Here is a 27,441-nt window from a genome sequence, read left to right as displayed (position 1 = left end):
CACTTACTAGCTGTGTGACCCTGGGCAAGTCACTTAACCCTCATTGCCCCCCCCAAAAAGAAAAAAAGATCATACACACATTAGTAAGTGGCATAGCCAGGACTTGAACCCAGATCCTCCAGTTCTAAAGCCCGGGAGAATGGTGGTAGTAGTCTCTACAGAAGGCAGTCTCTTGCCTCTATGCCATGCTACCCCTATTTAAGAATCATGGTGGGGGGGAAGCTAGGTGGTACAGTGGATAAAGCACCAGCCCTGGATTCAGGAGGACCTGAGTTCAAATTTGACCTCAGACACTTGACACTTACTAGCTGTGTGACCCTGGGTAAGTCACTTAACCCTCATTGCCCCACCAAAAACCCAAAAAGAATCATGGGAGGGCACTGAAATCTCACAATCCTACCAAAAATAGGAAAAAATAAACCTTTTCTCCAAGAAAACAAAAAAGGTAGGGTGTTGAAGGAAGGACAAAGACACCCAAGCTCTGCTTTTTCTAGCTTAATCTTCCCCAGCTGGAGCAGAGAGGGAGTGTCTGACACATGGATCAGAGTGCAACTGAAGGAAAGAGTGAACAAAGCAGGTGTCAAGCAATGGAATGAAGCCTTGCATCTTGTGTATCTAAAGAGTGCCTTTGGGGAATGTATCACCTTGGCAACAGGGTTTATTAAAAGGGAAAGGGAAAGATGATTCTAGACTTCACTCTGCCACTAACTAAACCTTCAGTTTTACATGGAGAAAATGAAGAGGTTGAATGGCAAAAACCTCTAAAATCTTTTTCAACTAATCTTTTATGATTCTATGTTATAAATGAATTGTTGGGGCAGCTAGGTGGTGCAGTGGATAGAGCACCGGCCCTGGATTCAGGAGGACCTGAGTTCAAATCTGGCCTCAGACACTTAACACTTACTAGCTGTGTGACCCTGGGCAAGTCACTTAACCCCAACTGCCTCACTAAAAAAAATTAAAAATTTTAAAAAAATTTAAAAAAATAAATGAATTGTTAAGGGATTACTGACCTTTGACATACTATTGGATAGTGAGCAGTGATGGTACAGCTTTTCAGGAGCTCCTGGATTAGGCCCTCAAACTCTTTGATCTGAAAATGTAGCATTGTTTGCAGTAAACCCAGTGCTGCCACGTGCTTTGGGGAAACCTTATCTACAAACTGGGGCCTTTGATGTCTCTTCTGTCTAGATAACTCACAAAGAAAAGTAGTCAGGCTCTTGGTGGCAGCAAAACTCTCTCTTGGTTGTAGTATAACCTTGTATGTTTATCTCACATTTCCCTTTGAATCATTCAAAGGTCTTTATAAATGTTTGTCTCCTAAGCTACTCTATAACCCAAAGTTCCTATAGGACAGTGAAACTTTCCAAAGGAGAGCTAACAGTACCTGGTAGATAGAAAGCTCCTTGAGTGGACTCTCTGTCTCTGTCTCTTTCTCTCTCTGTCTCTCCTCTATCTCTTTGTCTTTGTCTCTCTTCCTCCCTTCCTTTCTCTCTCTTCCCTCCCTTCTTCCTTCCTTTCTTTTTCTTCCTTCCTTCCTTCTCACTTTCTTCCATTCTCCCTTTTCTTTCTTCCTTCTTTTTTCTTTCTTGTCTTTGTATCCCCAGCACCTAAAACAATTTCTTGCACACCACAGACACCAAATAAGTGCTTGTTAAATTGAGTTGGATACAACACACTTTGACCAAGAAATATGGAGTCTTTGATGATGCTGGTTAGAAGACACAAGAGAGAGTGGTAACTCAGTTAGGTACCAACTGTATAACTATATGCTTCGTAGTCTCCTCTGTAATGAGCTTTTTACCTGTAATATTGGGGCTTAACCAATGAATAATATCAAGAATCTCACTGGAAAAAAAACTTGTTTTCTTAGTCCAAACTTGTGATTCCATAGGTATGGGGAACTCTGGGTACGTGAACTTTCTCTCACTTCAGATCTGTAACTCCTGGTCTCAGAGAGCACCAAAGGTTAAATGACCCAGATGTATTACCGACTTGGGAATGGCCATTGAGACTTTTTTTTATCGCTTTGCTTTACAATTCTGTCTAGATTAAATAGGTTGATCTTTTAATATGTAGCTAGAAGACAGTGTGTTAGAGGGGAAAGATGGCTGGATTTGGAGCTTGAGGTCTGGGGTTCAATCCTGACTCTGCCACTGATGACCTGTGTGCTCTTGGGCAGGTCTTCACCGCTCTGAACCTCAGTTCCTCATCTGTAAAATTAGGGGATTAGCCCAGAAGACCTCTCAGGTCTCTTTCAGCTTTAAATCTTTGATCCTATGATCTGTTAACAAGTAGCAAAATCAATGGAGTTCCCAGGAAACTGCGTAGAGGCCCGAGCCCAATAAGATAAATTACAAGTATCATCTAGAATTTCCACATCTTAAACCCAGATGAATCCAGAGTCCAATGGCATGTGGGTTAGAGAGAGGATGGGAAAGAAAATGAAGTGGTGGCTGCATATGCTAGTGGAAATACTGATGAAAGGAGCCCTGCACTCAGTCAGGAGGTGTGAGTTCAAATCCCTGCTCTGGTCTTAACCATATGATGTTGGACAATCACTGCAGCTCTTGGGGCTCCAGTATCCTCTCCTATAGAATTAGGGCACTGATTCCAGATCTGGGTGGTGTCCCCCTATTCTTTTCATCCCCAAATCTTTTGCTTACCTTGCTTTTGCCGTGTAACCTGGTTCACTAGTTGTATGGGCCTGTAGAAAGGGCACCGGGTGGGAGCCAAGGGGTCTGGGCTCTTGCCTTGGCTCTCTAAGTACCTCTGTGACTCTGGACAAGTCAGGTTGTCATCCAGGCCTTCAGTTTTACCTATAAAATGAGAGGGTTAGACCAGTGAGATCCTTCCCAATTCTGAATTCTAGGTCTGGGCAATGTCCTCCATCCTGTCATCCCTCCCCTATACATCAGACCTGTTCCTGCAGTAATGGAAAGACAGGCCAAGAATCAAGAGACCTGCACTCTGACCCTGGATCTGCCACATACCAGCTTGGAGACCTTAGGCAAACCATTTTTACTTCTCAACCTCAAATTCTTTATCAAATGGGGAGGAAGGGGAGAGTAGTAGTAGTAGTAGTAGTAGTAGTAGTAGTAGGCCTCTACCAGTCTTGGACGACCATAGATCAGCACCTTGAAGAGCCACAGGCCACAATAAGGGAGCCTCAGCTCCTGAGTGACTTATAACCGGTAACTGTTGTATCTACCCCACTAGGAGTAGCAGGAGTGTCCTCTCCAGGGGGCTGGCCTGGGCAGATCGATTGGAAAACAAGCTGTTGCCCATGCAGCAGGTTTTCCCTCTCCGCGACATTGGTGGATCCAAAGGAGAGGCAGAGCCAATACAGTTTGGCACCAGGAGTTGCCAGAGGGATGTGATGTCCAACATCCAACTGCCTAAGGGACTCCTGATTTTTCCTCGGGGTTAACTCCCGAAGCCTTTCCCATATATGGGCATAGCTACAAGACAGCGGAGGTTTAAAATCAGGGTTTCCTTCTCCTAGGCAGGTTGCCTGCCAAGGCTAAAGAGCCCCACCTGCAATAATAATATGTGCTCTAGAGATGTCACAGAGTTGTTTCAAGGATAAACTGAGATGATGGATATGAATGGTCTCTGGAAAGAGTTAAAAGTGCCCCACAAATACAAAGTCTTATAAGAGGCTATGTACTCTCCTTGCCCTGATGTCTTGATGAAATAGTCTGCCCATCCCGCTCCCCATCAGCTCCTTGTCCAGCTAATCTCTATCATGGCTGGATCCAAATCTCCTTTTAGCCGCCAGGGAAGAGATGTTTGGTTCTATAGCTGATGACAGAAAGGTGGTGTTGCTTTCCCTAGAGGTAGTATGGCATGGTGAGATTATCCCTATTGCAATAGTGCAGGTGTGAGGTGATGAGGGACTGCACCAAGGTCAGGAGGGAAGGGAGCATATATGAGAGATGTAGTGAAAGCAGACTCTATTGACTTTGCCAACAGATTGGAAATGGAGGACAATTGTGGTAAAAGAATAAGGATTCTAGGTTGCCAGCCTGGGTGACTGAGAGGATGGTGGCATCCTAGACAGTAATAAGGAAATTAGTAAGAGAGGAAGGTTTAGAGGAGTAAGAATGATTTCAGTTTTGAAAATGTTGAATTTAAGATGTCTACTGAACATCCTTGACAGATCTAATATGGCAGTTAGCTGGAAATGTGAGACTCTAGGTCAAGAAAGAGGTTGGGCTGGACAAATAGATATGAGAATCATTTGTGTAGAGATGATAACTAAATTCATGTTAATTCACCAACTGAAACAGTATAGAGGGAGAAGAGAAGAAGGCCTAGGATAAAGCCTTGGGAGATAATAAGATGAAAGAAACAAGAATGGTAAATGAGGTAATGAGATCATGTGTGTAAATTGCTTTATCCACCTTAAAAAGGTATATGTGGGGGGGCAGCTAGGTAGCACAGTGGATAAAGCACTGGCCCTGAATTCAGGAGTACCTGAGTTCAAATCCGGCCTCAGACACTTACTAGCTGTGTGACCTTGGGCAAGTCACTTAACCCCCATTGCTCCCGTGGAAAAAAAAAAAAGGTATATGTGAGCTGTCATCATTGCTATTAACACTTTAATTTTGATATCATCAAAAAATAGTTCATTTCAATCACATAATGTTGAAAAGTTTTCTCACAAACAAAATCAATACAAATAGAATAAGAAAGAAACTGTCAGGGTTTTACTTCACATATATGAAATTGAGAAAATTTTATAAAATATGGTGATGGTCAGTGTCAGAGGGATTGTGGGAAGTGAGACACACTATTTAATTGCTGGTGGAGCTGAGAATTAACACAACCGTTCTGGAAAACATTTTGTAACTTTTTGAGACTGTGGAGACCAGGGACAGGTGACTTTAACCCCTCTAGGCTTTGGTTTCTTAATTTGTAAAGTGACAATAATCACTTAATTATTCATCCGTTGACTCTGGGGAGGTCAATGATAGAAAGATCGATCTCATGTGTACTATAATATTCATAACAGCACTTCTGTAGTAACAAAAAGTTAGAAACAAAACATGTACCCATCAATTGGGCTAAACCAACTAGTTTATGAATACAATATGATAACAATAGCTAACATTTATATAATGCCTACTATATACCAGGCACTGGCTAGACATTTTACAATTATTATCTCATTTGATCCTCACAAGAACCCTGGGAGGTAGGTGCTATTATTATCCCCAATTTATAGATGAGGAAACGGAGGCAAACAAGGGCAAGTGACCTGCCCAGGGTCACACAGCTCATAAGTTTTTGAGACCAGATCTGAACTCAGGTCTTCCTGACCCCAGGACCAATGATCTATCCACTGTGCCACCTACCTGTCTCAATATAATGGAATGCTTTCATCTCAGATGGGAAGTCTTGCATAAACTGAGGCAGAGCAAAGAAAGCAGAACCAAGATAACATTGTACACAATGACTAACATAATATAAATGAAGCCACACTAAAAAACAATGGGATCAAATGCAGTAACAACGTTAGTTACAGAGGACTGATATTGGAACATACTTCTCTATAGAGAGGAAGAACATATTTACATTTTTTAAAAATGTTTAAAATTTCATACATATGGGGCAGCTAGGTGGCACAGTGGATAGATTGGTCCTGGATTCAGGAGGACCCAAGTTCAAATCCGGCCTCAGACACTTAACACTTACTAGCTGTGTGGCCCTGGGCAAGTCACTTAACCCCAACTGCCTCACCAAAAAACAGAAAAGAAAATTTCATAGCATGGACGGTTAGGTGGTGCAGTGGATAGAGCACCGGCCCTGGATTCAGGAGGACCTGAGTTCAAATCTGACCTCAGACACTTGAGACTTACTAGCTGTGTGACCCTGAGCAAGTCACTTTAACCCTCATTGCCCCACAAAAAAAAATAAATAGAATAAAATTTCATGGCTTAATTCTTAATATCTCCCATTAGATCCTCTACTTCAAGAGCAACTCCAAAAACATATGCCCTCCTATACTCTGCTATGGTTAGTTTTCATCTATCCTTTTGTGTTGTATGTAAGGTACCTTATTTTAGGAAGGACACTGATAGACTAGACTATATTCCAAGAAGGTGGAGGGATGCTAAAGCATGGCACAGGAGGAGAACTGGTGAAAGGGGCTGTTTAGAAAGAGAAGACTTTAAAAGGATATTAAAAAAAAAGTCTAAGGGCAGCTAGATGGCGCAGTAGATAAAGAACCGGCCCTGGATTCAGGAGTACCTGAGTTCAAATCCAGCCTCAGACACTTGACACTAGCTGTGTGACTCTGGGCAAGTCACTTAACCCTCATTGCCCTAAAAAAAAAAAAAAAAAGAATATTATAGTATTCTTCAAGGTAAGTGAAGGAATAGACACATATATAGACACATGCATACATACATGTATATATGTATGTATTGGCTATGAGGTGATGGCCTGAGCCTGGCGAGCACGAGAACCAGCGGCTTAGGATGATGTATGTTCTCTGGCCTCTGGAAGGTCTTGGTTTATCCCTTGGGACCCATGAATGAAGGGGGGAAAGAGGTGAGAAGGGTTATTCTAAATAAACTTTTTTTTTTTTTTAGTGAGGCAATTGGGGTTGTGAGTTTTTGCCCAGAGTCACACAGCTAGTAAGTGTTAAGTGTCTGAGGGTCGGATTTGAACTCAGGTACTCCTGAATCCAGGTCGGGTGCTCTATTCACTGCGCCACCTAGCTGCCCCTCTCCCAATCTTCTATTGGGGGAATGGAGGGGATATTTCTTCCTCCACCCCCTCCCCACCTTCCATCCCTGCAGTCACTAAGGAAGCAGCTTGCAGATGGCAGGGATTGCATGTGGACATCTAGGTGAGCCCAAGACCTCAGGGCCCTGGAGACTTTTGTTTCTTTCCTTGAACCCAGGTGAACAAACAGCCATCCTGAAATAGATCATGAATTCTAGAGGTCAAAAATTCCTTGCTCTGGATATTGACTGGCAGGTGGACATGGCTTTTGCTACTAAAATGCTTCTTGGAGGAAAAGCTGACCACTGACAGGAGAATGAACCAGAAGAAAGGACGGGAGGTAGATCAGGTAGTGGAGGTGAAAACTGAAAGTGAAATACCTAATCCACAATCCTACAAAATGTTTCAGGCTTTGATGTTTTAAAACATCAACCACCCTGGAGAGTGTTGTTGGGAGTTGTTTCTCCTTTTAAGTTTACTGAATGAGCATAAATTTATGCTCACTGGCCAATTCTCTTTGGCAAAACTAAAACTCCTCCTTTCCCTTTCCATGGGGGCCAAGGAATTATCCCAAAGCCCAAGCCCTTCAGCAGTGAACACTGCTGCTCTAGAAGTGGCCCAGCTCCTTTTTCTTTGTTTTTTCTTTTTAAAATATTTAATATTTTATTTCTTTCAAGTGCATGTAAAATTTACATGTCATTTTAAACATTTGTTCCTTAAATTTTTGAATTTTAAATTCTCTCCTTCCTTCCCTTCACCCTCACTGAGAAGGTAAGAAATTTGATATGTTATACACGTGCAGTCATGCCAAACATATTTCTATTAGTCATGTGTTAAAGGAAAACACAGACAAGAAAAAATAAAGTGTAAAAACATACCCATTTATCTGCATTTAGACTCTATCAAGTCTTTCTCTGGAAGTGGATAACATTTTTCATCATAAGTCCTTCAAGAATTGTCTTGAATTATTGTATTCTGAGAATAGCTAAGTCATTCACAATTAACCATTGTACATTGCTGTTGTGTACAATATTCTTCTGGTTCTGTTCACTTCACTCTGCATCAGTTCATGTAAACATCCTGTTTACCATTTCTTTTTTTCTTTCTTTTTTTTTTTTTTTGGTGAGGCAATTGGGGTTAAATGACTTGTCCAGGGTCACACAGCTAGTTATTGTTTTTTTTTTAATACAACAAAATGTTTAATGAGCAATTTCGTCTTTTTGCCAAATATGAAACTGCCAGGAGAGGGGTGGAGAGAAACATCAACTCTACTACATAAGAAACCATTACGGGAAGGGGACGGGAAGAAAGGCTTTGTGGTCCTGGGCGGGTGGGGAAGAAGGTCAGGAGAACAAAATTGAAAGAAGTTTTGGCTGTAAAATATAAACACGATATGTTGCTACCGAAAGGGGAGGAGGGCCCCCCCCACCCCCGTGCCCTCCCCATCCCCCATCCCTCGGTGTGTGTGTGTGTGTGTGTGTGTGTGTGTGTGTGTGTGTGTCCGCACCCCAGTCCCTCCCCTGCCCAGAGCTTGGGCCTCTCCGCATCTGCCGACGAGGCGCTGCTGCTGTTGCTGCTGCTTCCTTCCTCCTCCTCTCCTGGTAGGGAACGAGTAGGGGGAAGGGATGGGGGGGTCCCCCAGCCAGCTCCAGCCCCCGGATCCCGTCCTCCTCCCTGGCTGCTTCTACCAAAAGTCCCGACGGTGGTAGGAGTCGGGGTCGCAGTTCTTTGTGACAACCACTCTGTTGGTTTATCGTGCTCGAAGGGCTCACCAGCGTTGCGTTCTTGGCTCCCACACTAGCCCTCTGTACCAGTAACTTCTTATCCCCCAGTTGCATCGTGTTCAGCCCCGCGATGGCCTGGTCAGTAACGTTATCCACGTACTCACAGAAAGCGTCTTTGAGCGGCCCAAATGAAATCAGCAAGTCCTTAACCTGATCATCATTCAGGTAGTTGGGGAGTCCCCCAATGAACAGTTTGTGAGCAGAATCTGGGACCACAGTGGACACGACACTGGGCACATAGACAGAGGGGTTTTCGGACGTGCCAGGCAGTGGCTGGTAGTCGTGGGGCCTTCGGATCTTGAGGGATTGGCCCTGGAAGACGATGCCATCAAAGGCCATGGCCTGAGTCGTCTCATCCATTGATCGGAACTCTAGGAAGGCAAAGTTCTTATCCTGGTTAATCTGCACGGCGAAGACCGGGTGCCAGGAGCCTGGGTAAGCCCCGCGAGGCGCATCTGAGCGTTGGCTTCCTCTGTGATGCAAAGGGGATGTTGCCAGCATAGAGTTGACGGGCACTGCCAGGCATCGGGGGTCATGGTTGGAAGTAGGGCGGTGGCTGGAATTTGACCGGCAGCTTGCATTGCTTTGTATTGCGTGGGGGCTGATGTGCTCAAAGCCAGGCGGTGGGACGTCCCAGTATTTACGGATCTTCTTTTTCTTCTCCTAACGACGGGAACGAATTACTCCACCGTGTTCCTCTTTAGTGACTCTGGTCAAAGGTTTGCTGCGCCGCCTTCGGTCCCGGGAAGCACTTCCATGGTCACGGTTGCAGCGATCTCGGCTATGACTCCGACGCTTCCGGTCTCGGCTCCGGCTCCGGCTATGGCTGCGTTTACGGTGACGGTTCTCCTTGTCTCGTTTCGCTCGAGGAGGGGCCCGAGTCGCTTCGGCTTTTCCCAGAACGCTTCGTCCGCCTCCGGCTCCTGCGCCGCTTCGTGCGGCCTCGGCCTCAGGTGCTCCTGGGTTCTGACCGGGAGGCGGCCCCTCCTGTCCAGGCCCAGGAGGCTGCACAAGGCCTGCCGGGGGAGCTTCGAATTTGCCTTGGAGATAGAACGCGGACGGGCGGGTCGTGTTCCCCTGCCGGCCCCCCGCGACCGCGCGGCCCACTGCGGCCTTCTGCTGTTTCCGGAGGCACTCTCAGCTAATTATTGTTAAATGTTGGAGGCTGGATTTGAACTCAACTCCTCCTGAATCCAGGGCCGTGCTCTATACACTGCGCCACCTAGCCGCCCCACACCATTTCTTATCGTACGATAGTATTCCATCATAATCATATACCACACTTGTTTAGCTCTTCCCAAATTGGTGGGCATCCCCTCAATTTCCAATTCTTCAGAGGGCTTCCCTTTTCACCCCACTATAATTTTCCAGCCCAATCACATACTATCTGAGAGATTGTCTATGAAAGTTTCTCCCCAATATTCTGCATTCCTTCTATTCTTGGCTACGTTGGTTTTATGCATACCAGAAATTTTAAATTTAAAATGATAGAAATTATCCATTTTATATTTCAACAATGCCTTCACCTTATAGTTTAAGGTTTGATACTGTTGAATCTCCTTCCTTTACATCTTTTTTCCTGGTTTCTTTGAAATTCCTGACCTTTTGTTCTTCCAAATGAACTTTGTTATTATTTTTTTCTAGTTCAGTAAGATGTTTTTAGTAATCTAGTTGGAATGGCATTGAATAAATAGATAAGTTAGGCAAAACTTGTCATTTTTATCATATTGCTTTACCTACCCATGAATAATAAATGTTACTTCAACTATTTAGATCTGACTTTATTTGTATAAAAAGTATTTTATGTTTATGTTCATATAGTTCCTGTGTCTGTTTTGGTAGGTATACTCTAAGATATTTTATACTGTCTAGCTATTTTAAGTGGTCTAAAATAATATTGAATAATATTGCTGACACATAGTATAGTTTCCCTATTTTCTCTTTTGATTAAATCCATTTTCACTTTAACTTTGTCTGAGATCATGGTTACTACCCATACTTTTTTTACATTAAAAAATTCTACTCCTGCCCTTTTTTAGTCCTTGTAATAGGTTTGATTTCTTCTTCTGAAAACTGCTTGTTCAAATCCAGGAATCTGGAGGAAAGGGACCTCTCTAAAGAACTTTCTCCACTTGCTTCAGGTGAGCTCCTCAGACATGTGGATGCAAACCTACTACATGTATGAATATGTATCTTAAAGTATTAATACACATTATTTATGATTACCTAAGAAATGATGGTTCTGGGAAGCCTGGAGACTGCAGCTTCATCTTTTTCTTCAAAAAAACTAGAAAACAAATTCAAAATGTATGTTGGTTGTTGCCCCTTTACTCCTTCATCACCCCAAGAACCCAGAAGGTGTCCTTACTTCTGACTACCCATCCTTCACATTATATTTCAGCTACTTCAGTTTACTTCCTGCTCTCACCATGACTACCAGCCTATTTCACTTGGCTTCTGCTTTGGCTAGAGGGACAAACCAGGCTAGAATCCTGACTGATACTTAGTGGTTTGTTGATGCTGGGTGGCCAAGATGCTTAACCCTTTGATTTAATGTTGTTTCTAAGGGAAACCCGAGAGAGCTCAGGCAACCTCCTGGCTTCTCTTTGCCATCTTGCACTTAACCCTTTGGAACCTCAGTTTTCTCATCTGTAAAAACAAATAACACTTGTGGAATAGAGCTGTTGGGAGGAAAGCATTTTGTAAACTTTAAGTGCAATAGAAATATGTTTTTTCTATTATATTAGCCACTACTTGTTTTCACTTGGCCTCATAATTCACTTCTTCTATAGTGACCATATTATTTTTCACTTCTGCTATGCTCAACCCTCACCTGCTCCTCTGCTTTGCTGGCCTTGACTAGCCTTAAACACGACTCCATAGTCTTGATGCTTCAGATCCTTCAGGTCATGTTGATTATTGTATCCTTCCTCAAGCCAGAGACTTTTACAGTCTTTCAAGATCCTACAAAGAGATTATCACCATATTTCATGGTCCAGGATAATATCTCCTTGGATAGAGGCCCAACACTGCTGCTTCCCTTATTATTACAAATATAATAACAAAGACTTAATCTTCCCAAATGTATTGTGGTTTCATTAATGCAGCTGCTCCCTGCCACTGTTGCAGATCCCATACTAATTCTATTTGTCCTATGATTCTTTTTTGCCAGTAAATACTCATTTTATTTAAAGTTTTGAGTTCGCAATATTTTAGCCCTCTGTCACTCCCTCCTTCCCTCCCCTTCTTTGAGGCAGTAAGCAATCAGAGTATAGATTAACATGTGCAATGTAAAATATTGCCATATAGTAATTTTATACAAGGAAAAAATGACAGAAAGTGAAAATAGCATGCTCTAGTCTGCATTCATTCAATCTATATGCTATCATTAGTCCTTTGGGATTGTCTTAGATCATTGTATTGCTAAGAATAGTCAAGTTATTCACAGTTCTTCGATCAAACAATCTTCCTGTCTCTGTGTACAATATTCTCTTGGTTCTCGCCCCCCACTTCACTTATGCATCAGTTCATAACAAGTCTTTCCAGGCCTTTTCTGAAATCATCATGCTTGTCATTTCTTATAGCACAATAATATTCCATTACCATCATATACTACAGCTTGTTAGCCAATTTCCCAAACTGATGGGCATCCTGTTGATTTCCAATTCTTAGCCACCACAAAAAGTGCTGCTATAAATATATTTTTAAATTTTTAAAAATTTTGTTTTTTACATATATTTTGGAAAAATAAAATTCTATTAGAAGGGAAAAAAATAAAATAAAATATTTTTTTACAAATAGGTCTTTTACTCTTGTGGGGGAGATGTCTGTGTTATAAAACCTATCATATTGCTTTACCTACCCATGAATAATAAATGTTACTTCAGTGGTATTGCTTGATCAAAGGGTAATGTTTTTCATATGATTCTCATCCACATACTTCCAAAAACACTCAATGGAAAATCTATCCAAAGTGCTAAAGCTCTTTCTCTGGTTATTGGAATATATTAAACAGATCAAACTAGCACTCAGATTGTCCATCCTTTGCCACTCTTTTCAGTTATCTGGGCTCCTGACAATGTCTCTTATTCCCCTTAATCACAGCAACTCACTGGCGATTTGCTCTCTAATGTACTCGCCCCCACTGTATATCTCTACAGTGCCGAGGGTCATCTGTACTTCTTCTTCTGAGATAAGCATTATTTAATGATGCAGCCACAGAGCATGGATGATTCCCAGTGGTGAGACAAACTACAGATGATATAAAAGGGCTATGCAATGTTCCCACGTGCAATCTAGCCTGATCTCTATTCAACACTAAGCACATTGCCTGCATTGTCTGGCCACAGTTCATGTTCAAATATATATCCAATCAATACGTCAATTAATTAGGGTACTTAACTCTCATTGCCCAGCAAACCCCACCACCACCACCACCAAAAACAAAACAAAACAGAACAAACAAACAAAGGGTTAAAACCACAGCAGTCAGTATCTTATAATTCTCCATTACTAAAAGAAGGTGTGGTCTGCTCAAGAAACAAACAAAACCCTTCAAAAGCCTGCCTCTTACCTTCGCATGTATTTGTTAAAGGGATTATAACAAATGTAATTTCTAAATCACAAGCAGATGTTGTGACAAGAGCCCCTGTCCTTGCATAACCTTCCTTACCACCATTGAACCTGTGTTGACCTTGTTCTACTGAAGAAACCTTTTCTGTTTATTGGGCAGATGTTCAATCCCTCCACCAAGTGGGAGAAGATTATAGCAGAATTTAAACACACAAATATACAGGTGAACAGAGTCCTTTGCCCATCTCTCACATGCTTCTTGTTTTTTTGTTTGTTTGTTTGTTTGTAGGGCTATAGGGGTTTCACATGCTTCTTGACTAGGTGAGCCCAGTAGACCCATTCAGCTTCAGGCTGGGTCAGAATAAGGAGGAACAACCCTAAGCAAACCTGGGGTTTTTCTTTTATTGCTTCCCCAAGCCATCCTGGTGTCTTGGAGAACCCAGGCATGTTACATTCCGCCAGCTCTAAATTCTCCTGCATATTCATGGGGTCATAGTTATAGACTTGCAAGGAACCTAAAAGGGCCAAAGAAACAAGGACCCTTGTTTCTTTATTTTTTGGTGGTTGTTTCTAAGCACCTATGGCTTCATTACAGGTAAGAAGAACCAGTCACCCAAAAGCAGATCAGCAGCTTGGGTCCAATTTATATTATAGTTTTAGGAAGCTGCCTGGAGCATTGAGAAAACTCAGTGACTCTGCCAGAATCATAAGGCCCAGGTCTTCCTTACCTCTGAGGGTCAACTTTCTATTATGCACTTCATTTTACTTTGTCAATGATCCTCGAACTTTATTCATCTTAAAATCTCCTCACCAAGAGGGAGATGATGAAGTTCTGGCCCAAAGGCTTAAAATTTAGCAAGCAGGTTTCTGGCTTCTGTGTTGCTTATGACAACTGAACCCCCAAACAATCTCTACCTTGCTATCTATCCTGCTTTCCCCAGCCCAGCCTCCTTCCTTTGCCTAGGGGCTTAAAACCAGTGATCTGATTCTAAGCACTCCACCTCTTATAATCACTCCATCCTCCTCCCACCCACACAGCCATCACCTAGCTCCAAAATTATTCTAAGACTAATTCTGGCTTCCAGTCTCTCCACTCTCTAACCCATCCCCACATCACTTCCAAGTAACATTTCTAAGGCCCAAGTCTGGCTTGCCAACCCAATGAACAAAGCTTTCAGTGGCTCCTTATTATTTCCAGGATAAAAAACAAGCTCAATAGCCTAACATTCACAGTCCTACACAATCTAACTCCTACTTACTTATCCATCCTTATTTCATATTATTCTCTTTCCTCCATTCTAAATTCCAACCAAACCTAATTATCATTTGTTTTCTAAATATAGGACTCAGCTCAGTGGACACATCCTCCTTCATACAGCTTTCGCTGATTCCTGAAGTAGCTATTGCTTTCTTCCTCCTCAAATGACAACCCTCTATTAGACTTGTTAGGGGTTTATACTATTTCCTCCAAGGAGAGCATAAGGCTGTGTAGTCTAGGGGACTTAGATAACAGCAGCAGCTAGCATTTATATAGCATTGCATCTTATTTTTATCCTACAACAACCCTGGGAGATAGATGATATTATCATCCCCATTTTATAATGAGAAAACTGAGGCAGATAGAATTTAAAGGACCTTGCCCAGGGTCACATAGGTTATAATTGTCCGAGGTCACAATTGGACTAGGTCTTTCTCACTCCAGGGCCACTCCAGTGTGTCCACCTAGTTGCCAAGGGACCTGGGCTCAAATCTCCACATATGAGTGTTATAGTATAGAGTAAAAAATACAAAAAGGATGTGTAATGGAGACTATACAAGGACCCTTCTTTTTTCTGGTAGGCTCTCCTCTCCTCCCAGCGGATCTAAATGGTCCTTTCCACATTAAGTAAAGCTCCATGAAGTTACTCTGTTCAAATCCAATCCCTCCTCGTGAGCCAATGGGACTCCCCATTCCAACTCTCATCTATACAGTCTTCTCAATCAATCAGTCAGCACTGATTAGAACCATCCCTCAGCAGCTAGTGCCAAACACTTTACACAGCTTATAGGTGGAGTTCCAATACAAAGGAAAGAACTAAAGTGTATGCTAAGAACTAGGAGACCATCCCTTACCTTGTGATCCAACACTCTTCAAGGACCTATAGAGCCTACAAAACCTAGAGGACTACCCTGAAGGGGGACCCATCAAGGGATAAGGTCAGAGTTTGCTCCTTCATATCATTCATGGATCAATCTGGTCCCTCAGTGCTACAGATCCATCATTCCCTTGGCTCTGGGGTCCTCGGGGTATCATGAGCTCCTCTCTTCAATGTTTGGCTCTCCTGGTTATCCTCCCTAGCAGGAGATGATGCACTGCTGTATTGTGTCATAGCTCTCTCTTTCAGAAGGAAATAAGTCAGGGCCACCTATTTCACTCATGCCCCAAGGTGACAAGGTATGGATGGGGGCAGCTAGGTGGCACGGTGGATAAAGCACTGGCCTTGGATTCAGGAGTACCTGAGTTCAAATCCGACCTCAGACACTTGACACTTACTAGCTGTGTGACCCTGGGCAAATTACTTAACCCTCATTGACCCACAAAAAACAAAAACAAAAAACAAAACAAAAAACAGACAAGGTATGGATGGACCATGACCTGTAACTTTGGGCCTTAGTTTCATCATCTATAAAATGAAGAGCTATGGAGTCTATGACCTTTAGGGTCCCTTCAAACTCCAAATCTAGCATCCCGTTGATTCTATGAATACTCACAGCTATGAGATCATGGTTCCCACACAAGGATTGAAGAATAGCATTACTTCATTTCCATTTCCCCTAGCGGGCTTGACAAAGTACTCTCTACTTGGTGGATTTGTTGGCCAATAAATGCTTGTTGAGTTGAATTGAAGTGAGAGAGATAAAGCTGTCTCTGTCCCCTCAAAGTAGAAAGGGAACATGCTAATCTCTGATTTCTTGGATGCTCCTCACCTGCTGGCCTTTTGTGAGAGCTGATTATTCTCTTGGTTACCTGTCTGCACAGGCCAACACCAATGGAACTTTCAGGCAAGGGCAGTTAAACTGATTGTTTAACTGACAAGCCCCACGACCCTAGGGGGAGAAGATACCAAGGCCTTGTTCCCAAGTTTCTCTCCCTCTGGAGGTCATCTCCAGGCTCAGAATTCCAGCCTGGTTCTCACACCCTCTCTTCAAACCTCTAACTCCATGCTTACCTCCTGCTTTGTTCTGGGTCTCAACTCACTCTGTAACCATGATTCATTTTGTTCCCATAATTTTCTTTCTTTAAAAAAAAAAAGCATTTAGAAATTAATCTTTCCTTTCATCTACACTACCTCTCCCTTATATCAAGCAAACCAAAAAACAAGAGAAAGTTCTCCATACAAGCTGCTTAGTCTGACAAAAAATAAAAATAAAAAATTCCCATGTTAGGCTATGTCTGAAAATGGATAGCTCTTTTTGCATATTTTAAGTTCATCACCTCTTTTCTAAAGAGATGAGTGGCATATTTCCTCCTAATTCTTTTTTGACTGTTTATCATTGCATTGATAGTTCTAAAGTCTTTCAAAGTTGTTTTTCTCTAAATATTTATCATTGTTCAATTGTTCTATTTCTGATCATTTTGCTAAGCATCACGTTCATAAAAGTTTTCCCATTTTCTCTGAAATTACCCATTCCATAATTTCTTATGACATGGTAATATCCTATTGCATTCACATGCCAAATTTGTTTTAGTGGGTCTCCAATAGGATGACCCCTTAGTTCCAATTTTTTAATATCATAAAAAGAGCTGCTATCAGTACTTTTAGGGCAGTGAATATGCAGAGCTTTAGAGTTCAGGAAGACTCATCTTCCTGAGTTCAAAGACAAAAATAAAACAAAACTCTGTCCTTAAAGAGAGATTTCAAGAGGCAGAGGTAAGAGGAAGAACATCCCAGGCAGAGAGGACAAAGGTATGGCAGTGGAGATGGAATGTACTACACAGGCAATAACAAGTAGGTCGTTGGGGGGCAGCTAGGTGGTTGCAGTGGATAAAGCACCAGCCCTGGATTTCAGGAGGACCTGAGTTCAAATCCAGTCTCAGACACTTGACACTTACTAGCTGTGTAGCCTTGGTAAGTCACTTAACCCTCATTGCCTTAGTGCAAAAAAACAAAACAAAACAAGTAGGTTGTTGGTCAGTATTGGGTACAGGAAGTATGGGAATTGTAATAAGTCAGGAAACCGTATGGTGTCAGGAGTATGAATCTCCAAACAAAGGAGTTTATATTTTATCCTGGGGGAAGATGTGAAGACACTGAAGCTTTTTGAACAGGGCCAGGTGTCATGGTCAGACCTTGTGCTTTAAGAATAACAGTTTGGGGCAGCTAGGTGGCGCAGTGGATAGAGCACCGGCCCTGGAGTCAGGAGTACCCTGAGTTCAAATCCAGCCTCAGACACTTAACACTTACTAAGCTGTGTGACCCTGGGCAAATCACTAACCCCCAATTGCCTCCAAAAAAAAAGAAAAAAAGAATATCAGTTTGGTGGCTATGAGGAAGACAAATTGGAAAAGGCAGAGACTGCATGCAGAGAGGCCCAATAAGGAGACTGGTTGCAGTAGTCCAGGTGAGAAGGAAGGCCTGATTCAGATGGTGGTTGTGAAGGGAAAGAAGGGGACAGATGTGAGCCCATGTCATGGAGGCAGAGTTGGTAAAACCTGGTAACTGATTCTATTATGGTGAATGGGAGTAAGGATAAAGAGTGATACCTGGGGCAGCTAGGTGGTGCGAGCAGATAGAACACCGGCCCTGAGGCAGGAGTACCTGAGTTAAAATCCGGCCTCAGACACTTAAACACTTACCTAGCGGTGTGACCCTGGACAAGTCCACTTAACCCCAAATGCCTCACTTAAAAAAAAAAAAGATGATACCTTTGAGGTGTGAATCTGGTTGACCCATAAGAATGGTGGTACCCTTAATAGAAATGGGGAAGCCAGAGGGTAGGTCTGAGGGGAAGGATCATGAGTTCTGTTTTGAACATGTGAGAAATGGTGATGGTTTGATACATGGTGAAATCTTCTCAGGATAACTTGATACATAAGGAGATCTTCTCAAGGAAAGCTTACCTGTATAGAGAACAGCAGACATATTATCTAGTGAATTGCGTCAAACCAGGAAAGAGAAAAATAAGTTTTTCAGGGTTAGAGATAAAAAATTGTTTGAGCTGGCTCTTGCTGGTGTCTTAGAGAGTACATAAAAGGTTAACTCTTGCAAAAAAAAAAAAAAAGGTTAACTCTAGTCTCTACTGTACTTGCTTAATACTTTTTTTTGGTGAGGCAATTGGGGTTACAGTGACTTGCCCAAGGTCACACGGCTAGTAAGTGTTAAGTGTTTTGAGGCCGGATTTGAACTCATGGTACTCCTGACTCCAGGGCCAGTGCTCTATCCCACTGTGCCACCTAGCTACCCAATAGACTTTTTTTTTTAAGGCAATTGGGGTTAAGTGACTGCCCAGGGTCACACAACTAGTAAGTGTTAAATGTCTGAGGCTGGATTTGAACTCAGGTTCCTAAGTGGGACAGCCAGGTGGAGATATCCAGCAGGAACTGATTATGTAGGATTGGAGTTTAGGAGAGGCTACGTGGATATTTAGATTTGGGAGTTGCTTATGTAGAGATGATAATCAAACCTCATAGTATCTAATGAACTCATCAAAATAGAGATGTGAATAGAGAAGAAAAGAGAATCTAGGATGGCCCTGGGATATACACAGGCTCCAGGGGGTGGGGCCTGGATGATGATCTAGCAAAGGACACTAAGAGGAGTGGTTGGACAGGTAGGAGGAAGACCTGAAAAGAGAGCAATGTGACCAGGAGAGAGTATCCTGGAGGTGGTCAACAGTATTAAGTGCTGTAGAGAACTTCAAGAAGAGTTAGGACTAAAAAGAGGCCATCAATATTGGCAATTAAGATGTATTAATAGGGGCAGCTAGGTGGTACAGTGGGTAGAGCACCGGCCCTGGAGTCAGGATTACCTGAGTTCAAATCCGGCCTCAGACACTTAACACTTACTAGCTGTGTGACCCTGGGCAAGTCACTTAACCCCAATTGCCTCACTTAAAAAAAAAAAAAGATTATTAATAGCCTTGAAGAAAACAATTTCATTTGAATGGAGGGGGGCAGGGTCTGAAGCCAGATTGCAAACAAAGTGCTGAGAAGTGAATGGGAGATAAGGAAACTGAAGCAATAAGTGTAAATAACTTTTCACTGGAATCTAAGTGTGAAGAGGAAGAGAGACCAATAATAACCTCATAATCAGGTCAGAATAATGATCTAAATGGATAGCAGGACAAATGAACTCTTATACATGGATGAGATGTAGGCATGTTTGTAGGCTGTAGGAAAGAAATCAGTTAGATAATAAAAGATTGAAAATTAGAAGAGATGATTGAATGTTAGAGCTTACGAGATCTCCCAAAACTCTCCCCTCCAAAGAATCCCACGCTTTCTTTTTGTAATTTTGCTTGTTGTGTAAAACATTTCAATTTATAGAATTTATGAGATACTTAACCCCTCATGGGGGGTAATCTCACCACTCTCAGAATTTTTGTGTAAAAGAACTTAGTTGGTGAAACTGTGAGGTAAATTAACCCAGAGGCCAATCTTTTCCCTTTCTCTGTTCTGTTACCCACATAAACTCTATCCTAGGTCCCTATCTTTGGGTATTCCTAATGCTTGCCTATGGTGGTATTCGGAGTCATAACTCCTCTGCCCTGATTAAAGACTTTAAGTCTGTTATATTGATTGTTTTTTAAGCTTTAGGTTGAAAGGGTGATAGGCTGGAAAAGCATGGAGAATTAAATGACTGTGAGTTGTGAGGCCTAAGAATACCTTTAGGAGGGGTGAGGCACAGGGAGCGATGGAGGAACAGTAAGTTGTGGTTAAGAGTGAGCAATTCCAGAGTTCTGAATCGTGGAGATAGAACATTTATGGGAGATGAGGAGATCAAGCAAATAACCATCCCAGATAAGGAACAGAGATCATGGGAACAGGAGGAGGTTTGAGAAACTAGAAAGAGAAGGGTACTAGGGGCAGTTAGATGGCGCAGTGAGATAAAGCACTGGCCTTGGATTCAGGAGGACCTGTGTTCAAATCCAGCCTCAGACACTTGAGACTTACTAGCTGTGTGACCCTGGGCAAGTCACTTAACCCTCATTGCCCTCGCAAAAACAAACAAAAAAGAAAAAAAAAAGAAAGAAGAGAGGGGGCTTGAAGGGATATCTGTTTGTCCTTTGAAATCTCCAAATTTAAGAGCAGGAGCTGGGAAGAGAAGAAAAAATGAGCCAGGCACTGAATTCCTTGAAAGGGAAAAGAAATGAACTGGAGATATTCTACCACCAGGCTCAGGAGAGGATGATAGATCTGGAGGTGAATCTTAAAAGGAAAAGAGGAGGTAGATGGATGGTCATAGGCATAGCTGGTAAGATAACTGAGATTAGAAGCACACCACCTCTGACAAAGGAGCCACCATTCCTTCCACCCACAACCATGCTATCTTTACAGCTAAACTGAATTTGAATGAGGTAGGAGAGAGAAGGGGAAAGCCATGGTGTCCTGTCAAGAGGTGGTCTAGATCCCTCAAAGTGGACCCTATTGAACAACAGAGAAGATGGCCAAATGGTGTCTTGTTGTTTGGGCCACATCTGAAACCTCAGCTGGTACGGACCAGCTTTGAGTGTCAGGTGATCTGAGAGAAGCAGGCGGGCAGGCAGATGATGGTAGGTGGCCTGTGGGATGACAGGGACATCCTGTATTTTCAGAGAAGAGCAAAGAAAAAAAGTGTGACCTTTTGTCCCTGGGAATGGGCCTCTTGGCCTTACCTCAAAGGAATTTATCCAGCTTGCTTTGTGGAAACCATCCCCAGTCTGCTTTCCATATCCTTTTCTTCCTATAGAAAAAAGTGGCAGGTGCTGTGTGACTTCATTCCCCCCATGGAGGCCATATGTGGAGCCATTTGCAACACCTCCCAATGACTTAAGATTTCTTCCTAAAACGAGGACTGTGTGGGGCCCCCTGCACTTCCTGAACCAATGGGCATAGGTTCCTCTTTCAGCATGTTAGGGAGCCTTGGAGGGAAGATTCTTCCTCCTGGGAGGCTTGTCTCTGCCTTCCATCCCAGCTATGAAGGCTCTATGAGATTCCACACAGCAACTGTCCCCCAAGATATCTGTGGGGTAACAGAGTCTGCTATAAAGCTGTCCTCAAGAAAACTGGTCTTGGCAGTGCTTGTCAACGATTATTCACATTTATACAGCGCTTTATCCACTTTACCATTTCAAAAATGCACCTATTGCAAATGCTGTTACCTTAGTTTTACAAATGAGGTCACTCAGTCTCAGAAAGGTTAATTGTCTTGCCCAGGGTCACACAGTTCGTAAATACTGGGGCCAGAAATCAAACCCAAGTCTCTCCTGACTCCAGTTTTCTCCACTTTATCATAAACTCTTTTTTTTCCTCTTCTCTTTTTTTTGAATAGAATTTATTTTCCAAAATATATGTAAAAACAAAATTTGTAAACATCCATTTAAAAAAAAACTTTGTGTTCCAACTTCTCTTTCCCCCCTCCATTCCCACCCCCCACCCACAAGAATTTACTTCATCGTGACTTCTTCACAGACCACAGAATTCCAGAAGCCCTTAAAGGGCTTTGGAGTAGATATTAATTCCTGAGTAATAAGATGGAGTTGACCATTTGGTCCACCAGGGCTAGCTGCTGGAATGTAAATTTAACAAACTCGATACGGACTTGGACTTTGGATTCAGTGGAAGTCAAAGCACTGGACCATTGGAGCATTGATCTCCAGTATTGATTCCACCATGTAAGAAGGAGGAAGTTAAGTTTATGGTGGAACACTAAGCAGACAGACTAAACTCTGAAGACAGAATTCAGAGTTAGGATTTAACCCAGACCAAGAAATGGAAGAGATTACTCCTCCTCAGTGTTGTCTTCCTCTTCTACTTGGCTAACAATTCTGGATGAATCCTTGACATAGGACTTTGGTCAGAGGCATAAACCCTACTCTGACTGGGGCCATGGCAGGATTGAAGTCACATGCTGGGCAACTCAGGTCAAGCCACAGAACCCACAGGGGGCCTAGGCAGTTGTAGTTGTTTTCCAACTACAAAAACACTTAGCCTCTCACCAGCTCCTTTGTAGATCTAAAGGGTGACAAGACAAATGCTCAATGGAGACCTGGGCTTTGCATTGCAAAGGAAGTAAAAAGATGGTTTCCTAGATGAGTTGAAAGGGTTCCTAATACCACCGAGTAATCAACCCAGAGGGAAGGTGTTTATTCAACAACAAGATCTCCCAGGGAGGATGGAACAGTCAAGTTTCAAGCTAAAATGCTAAAACCAAAAGAGCGGAACTGACCTGAGAGGACAAAGCTTCATGCTGGTGACACAGCGGGTGTGACTGTGTCATTGTTTATTAATGATGTTATTATTGGGCCCACATTCCCAATTATGCTTCTGCCTAGGCTCTCAGAGTCCAAGTCAAAGGGAAAAAAACAACCAAATCGAATTCTCCTAAAAATCTAAATCTACTTCTGTTAGAGGTGAGGGAAACAGACATCCATAACCACGGAGATTAGAAAATGTCAGCCAGTCAGTTAATCAGCTACTGGTGTGTCAGATGTTGGCCTAAGCACTAGGGATATAAAAAAAGGCATCCCTTCCCTGAAGGAGCCCACAATCTAATAAGAGAGACCATATGAAAACAAATATGTATAAACAAGCTGAGATGGGCCTCCAAACTCTGGAGGAAGAAAAACGAATGAGACGCAGGAACCGACGGGCAACAGAGAGCACAGTCTTCTGATGTCCTCGTTGCAGCAGGAGCTGCGGCTCCTGTATCGGACTGCATAGCCACACTGTGGCCTGTGGCTCTTTAAGGTGCTGATCCGTGGTTGTCCGAGACTGGCGGAAGCCTACTATAAACAAGCTGTATACAGGCTAAATATGAAATAATCAAAAGAGAGAAGGAAGGTACTAGAAAAAATTTAGAGGAGTAGTTTTGTTTTAAATATTTTTTCCAAATCTCTAATGTCTAATGTCTCATATATGCTTCTGCAATCTAAGATGTATTATTTTGATTTAAGTATATGAAGAAAATCTGGCCTCATGTAGGAGTATTTTAATAGGCAGATAATATCTTATTACTATTATGAAAAGAGTTTTGACCTCCTGGACCCCATGAAAGGGTCTCAGGGACCCTGGGAATCCACAGGCCACACTTTGAAACTGCTGCTTGAGAGAGATCGGGAGTTTCATGTAAGATCAGACACACTGGACCTATGAATCTCCCAGTAAGGTACAGACAAGAATGTTTAAGCAAGAGGAGGCTCAGGACAGTAAAAAGAAACCTGGATCCTGGTTCTTAGTCCAGACTACCACTCAGGAGTTGTGTCCCAGGCAGATTGTTTAATCTCCCAAGCATTCATTCACTTTTGCTCATCTGTAAAATGAGAAAGTTAGACTAGCTGATCATTAAAGTTCTTTTCAGGAGAGTGAGAGAAGGACATCCTGGTTCAGATTCTAATTCTGCTTCTCTCTTCTACTTCTGGATGGGTCCCCTCAGTTATGTTTGCCACAACTTTCCTTTCTGTAAAATGAGATTTTAGTCCACCAACAAGCATTTAAGTGTACCAGTAAGCATTTAGACGGAAAGAACCAGTCACCCTCTTTGGTCCAAGTGGCGTTCCATCTAGTGAGATGAAAACAATCTACAATGGTTGGCTATCAGTTTCCGGCCTTGATGCAGATGTGTGGTTTCTTGAGCTAGTCTGAGGTACCTCTTTCTTCTTAGAGTTAACTCTCCCCAGGACTTCAGTACGATGACACCGTATTCTGCTGCATCAGCACTGTATTTGATGTGTTCTGTTTATTGCTTGTGTTGTACAGAGTTGTTGACTGGTCCGTCCCTGGAAGCCGGAGCTGTTTGTCTTTGGTTTTGTTTCTCCTTCTTTGTAAGCCTGGCACTTAACATAGGGCCTAGCACATGCAAGTGCTGTATTAAATACTTTTGACTGACTTTGATGTGAGTGACCTGGTTTGAATCCTGGCTTTGATATTTGCAGGCAAAGAGGCCCTGGCAAATTACTGAAGTATTCTGTGCCGTCGGTTTCCTGATCTATAAAGTGGGGATAACAGGGAGCTTTGGAGGCCAACTGAGAACCCAGGAAAGTTGAGTGATCTTTCCAGGTCACTAGATGGTAAGTGGTAGAGCTGGGGTTTGAATTCAGGTCACAATATCTCCGAGGCCAGAAGAAAATTCTGGTTTCCTTGTCACCTGTACCACAATCCTTCCATAACATTTCTACTTCATAGAGTTGGTGTGAAGGAAAAGTGTTCACAAAGCTTGAAGGTGTTATAGAAGTGGAAGCTATTGTTTTCCTCACACCCCAGAATTTATTACCCTATTCAGCCAAGTTCATTAGCCTGTGTTTGATGTGAGTTTGGGATAGGACGGTTTGGGATAGGGGGACATGATTTAGCCCATCTGTGTTTAATTCCCATTCCTTTTTTTTTTTTAAAGTGCAGGCAATGTGGGTTAAATGACTTGCCCAGGGTCACACAGCTCATAAGTGGTCAAGTGTCTGAGGCCGGATTTGAACTCAGGTACTCCTGACTCCAGGGCCGGTGCTCTATCCACTGCGCCACCTAGCCGCCCCCGACACATATATTCTTAAAGGAATGGGAATTGGGGCAGCTAGATGGCGCAGTGGATAGAGCACCGGCCCTGGAGTCAGGAGTACCTGAGTTCAAATCCGGCCTCAGACACTTGACACTTACGAGCTGTGTGACCCTAGGCAAGTCACTTAACCTCCATTGCCCTGAAAAAAAAAAAGAATATATGTGTCTGGGGGCAGCTAGGTGCTGTAGTAAATAAAGCACCGGCCCTGGAGTCAAGAGTACCTGAGTTCAAATCCGGCCTCAGACACTTAACACTAGCTGTGTGACCCTGGGCAAGTCACTTAACCCTAATTGCCTCACCAAAAAAAAAAAATAAATAAAACAAAACAAAACAAAAAAAGACTTTATGTGTCCTTGATTGATTGATTGGTGGATTGATGATGATTGGATGAAGATGGGGATTGCTTGATGACAATGAGGATGGATTGATGATGATGAGAATTGATTGATGATGATAAAACTATGGTACTTTGCTTGGGCTATCATGAACAAATTCTTTGTCAGGTATAAGGTTACTATATAAATGTTATCTCTTATTGTTGTTGCAAGAATTAGCCTCATGGGTTTATTGTAAGGAAATCTCTCTTTAAAGCTGACTATATAATTTAGTTTACTATTAAAAAAAATGATGAGCAGGAACCTATCAGAAAAAAACCTGGAAAGACTTACATGAAAGCTGATGAAACATGAAATGTACGTTATACAAAATAGGAGCAGCTAGATGCGCAAGTGGATAGAGCACTGGCCCTGGAGTCAGGAGTACCTGAGTTCAAATCGCGGCCTCAGACACTTAACACTACTAGCTGTGTGACCCTGGGCAAGTCACTTAAACCCCAATTGCCTCACTAAAAAAAACAAAAACAAAATAACAGCAATGCTATAAGAGTGGTCTGTTGTGAATGACTTGCATATTTTCAGCAATGCAATGATCCAAGACAACTCTGAAGGTCCTATGAAAAATGCAGTCCATCTACAGAGAGAACTGATGGTGTCTGAATACATATTGAAGCATATTTTTTGTTAGTTCCTTTATCTGAAGTTTTGTTTTTGTCTGTTTCTTTCACCACTGGCTAATGTGGAAATGTTTTGCATGATTGTTCATGTATAGCTTATATAGCTTGAGTTCTTGGGTGGGGAGAGGGAGAGAAAGAGAATTTGGAACACAATTTTTGAAAAAATTGATGTCAAAATTTATATTACATGTAATTGGGGAAAATAAAACTTAATGGGGAAAAAAGGAATATAATATATATATATATATATTATATATATGTGTGTCCCCTTTGAGAGTTGCTTTCTGGATCCTTTACTTTTTTTAAAAGGTTATGGGGGGGTAGGGGGCGCCCCAGATCAGCTAGTGACTCCAGTGGAAGAGCACTGGCCCTGGATTCAGGAGGACCTGAGTTCAAATCCGACCTCAGACACTTGACACCTTACTGGCTATGTGACCTTGGGCAAGTCACTTAACCCTCATTGCCCTGCCAAAAATAAAAAAATTTAAAAATAAATTTTAAAAAGGTTATACAGTACAATCCATGTTAGACATATCTCCACATTAGTCATATTATGGATGTAGAGAGCATTTTCCATCAAGAATCTTTTGGAATTGTCTTGAATCACTGTATTGCTGAGAAGAGTTAAGTCTGTCCCTGTTGATCATCACACAGGATCCTCTAGTTTCCTTCTAGGCCTGTAATGAATCAGCATCTGTTGTTTTTTCCATTGTGGAGGGAGGTTTACTAACATGGAAGCCACCAAAAACAAAAGGTGGCAAGCTTCCTCCTCCCCCAAACCAAAGGAAGAATTAAAGTCTGCCCCCAACCTTGGTGTCAATGGATAGGCAGGCATGTGGTAAAGTGGATGGGCAAAGATTTTGCAGCTGGAGGGGGAGCCAGTATGGTCCTCAGTCATGTGACCACAGCTTAGTCTTTATATTCTTGCTGAGTCTTGGCTGTTGTTGAGTGAACACCTTTAAGGGTGAGTGTTCTCCATTGTTAATGCATAAGAATGATATCATATCCAATTCCCATTTTTGTCCTATGAATTCAGATATTAATTGCTCTATAGCTGATGCACGTTCTGGGAACAACCTGTAGGCTGCCATCTTGGCAGATCCCATGACCTTGAAAACCTCTCTCTCCCTCCCCCACCCCTTTTCCTTTTCCATAAAAGGATCCACTGTGTCCATTCATTCAGGATAAAAAGAGAAAAGGGCATAAATTCACTTGGTACTTCCATATAAAAATGTTGAGGCCCCTCACTCACATGTGGTAAGGCCACTTTGAATTTATAGTACTTAGGTAATAATCCCCTTTCTGTTGGATTCCAGACTATGGCTAGAGTTTCAGATTTTGTAAACCAAGGCAAAACGCTCTCTTAATGGAATTTAGATCTCTCTTTCTCCCAGAGAATGCAAAAGCCAGTTCTCAAGATTTTAAATTCCCTTCTCCCTAAAAGGGAAAGTAAGCAGAGAAAGCCAATGCCTGTAAAAATTAAAAGAAAGGTTTTATTAAGCAGGGAAGAAAATCTAACACAATCATGGGGTATTATCCAGTCTATTGTCAACTAGGACTCTAGGTAACAGATTACAAGGGTTTTATTATACAGTTTAAATAAAGGTAG

General features: G+C 42.4%; 1 pseudogene; it reads right to left on the bottom strand.

Moving 5' to 3' along the window:
- Window positions 1–495: 495 nt before the first annotated feature.
- LOC122754696 lies at window positions 496–18,214 on the bottom strand (annotated as a pseudogene).
- Window positions 18,215–27,441: the final 9,227 nt, after the last annotated feature.

This window comes from Dromiciops gliroides, chromosome 4, assembly GCF_019393635.1.
Source record: "Dromiciops gliroides isolate mDroGli1 chromosome 4, mDroGli1.pri, whole genome shotgun sequence".
In the NCBI taxonomy this organism is placed as follows: domain Eukaryota; kingdom Metazoa; phylum Chordata; class Mammalia; order Microbiotheria; family Microbiotheriidae; genus Dromiciops; species Dromiciops gliroides.
This window is presented reverse-complemented; position numbering and strand designations above follow the sequence as displayed.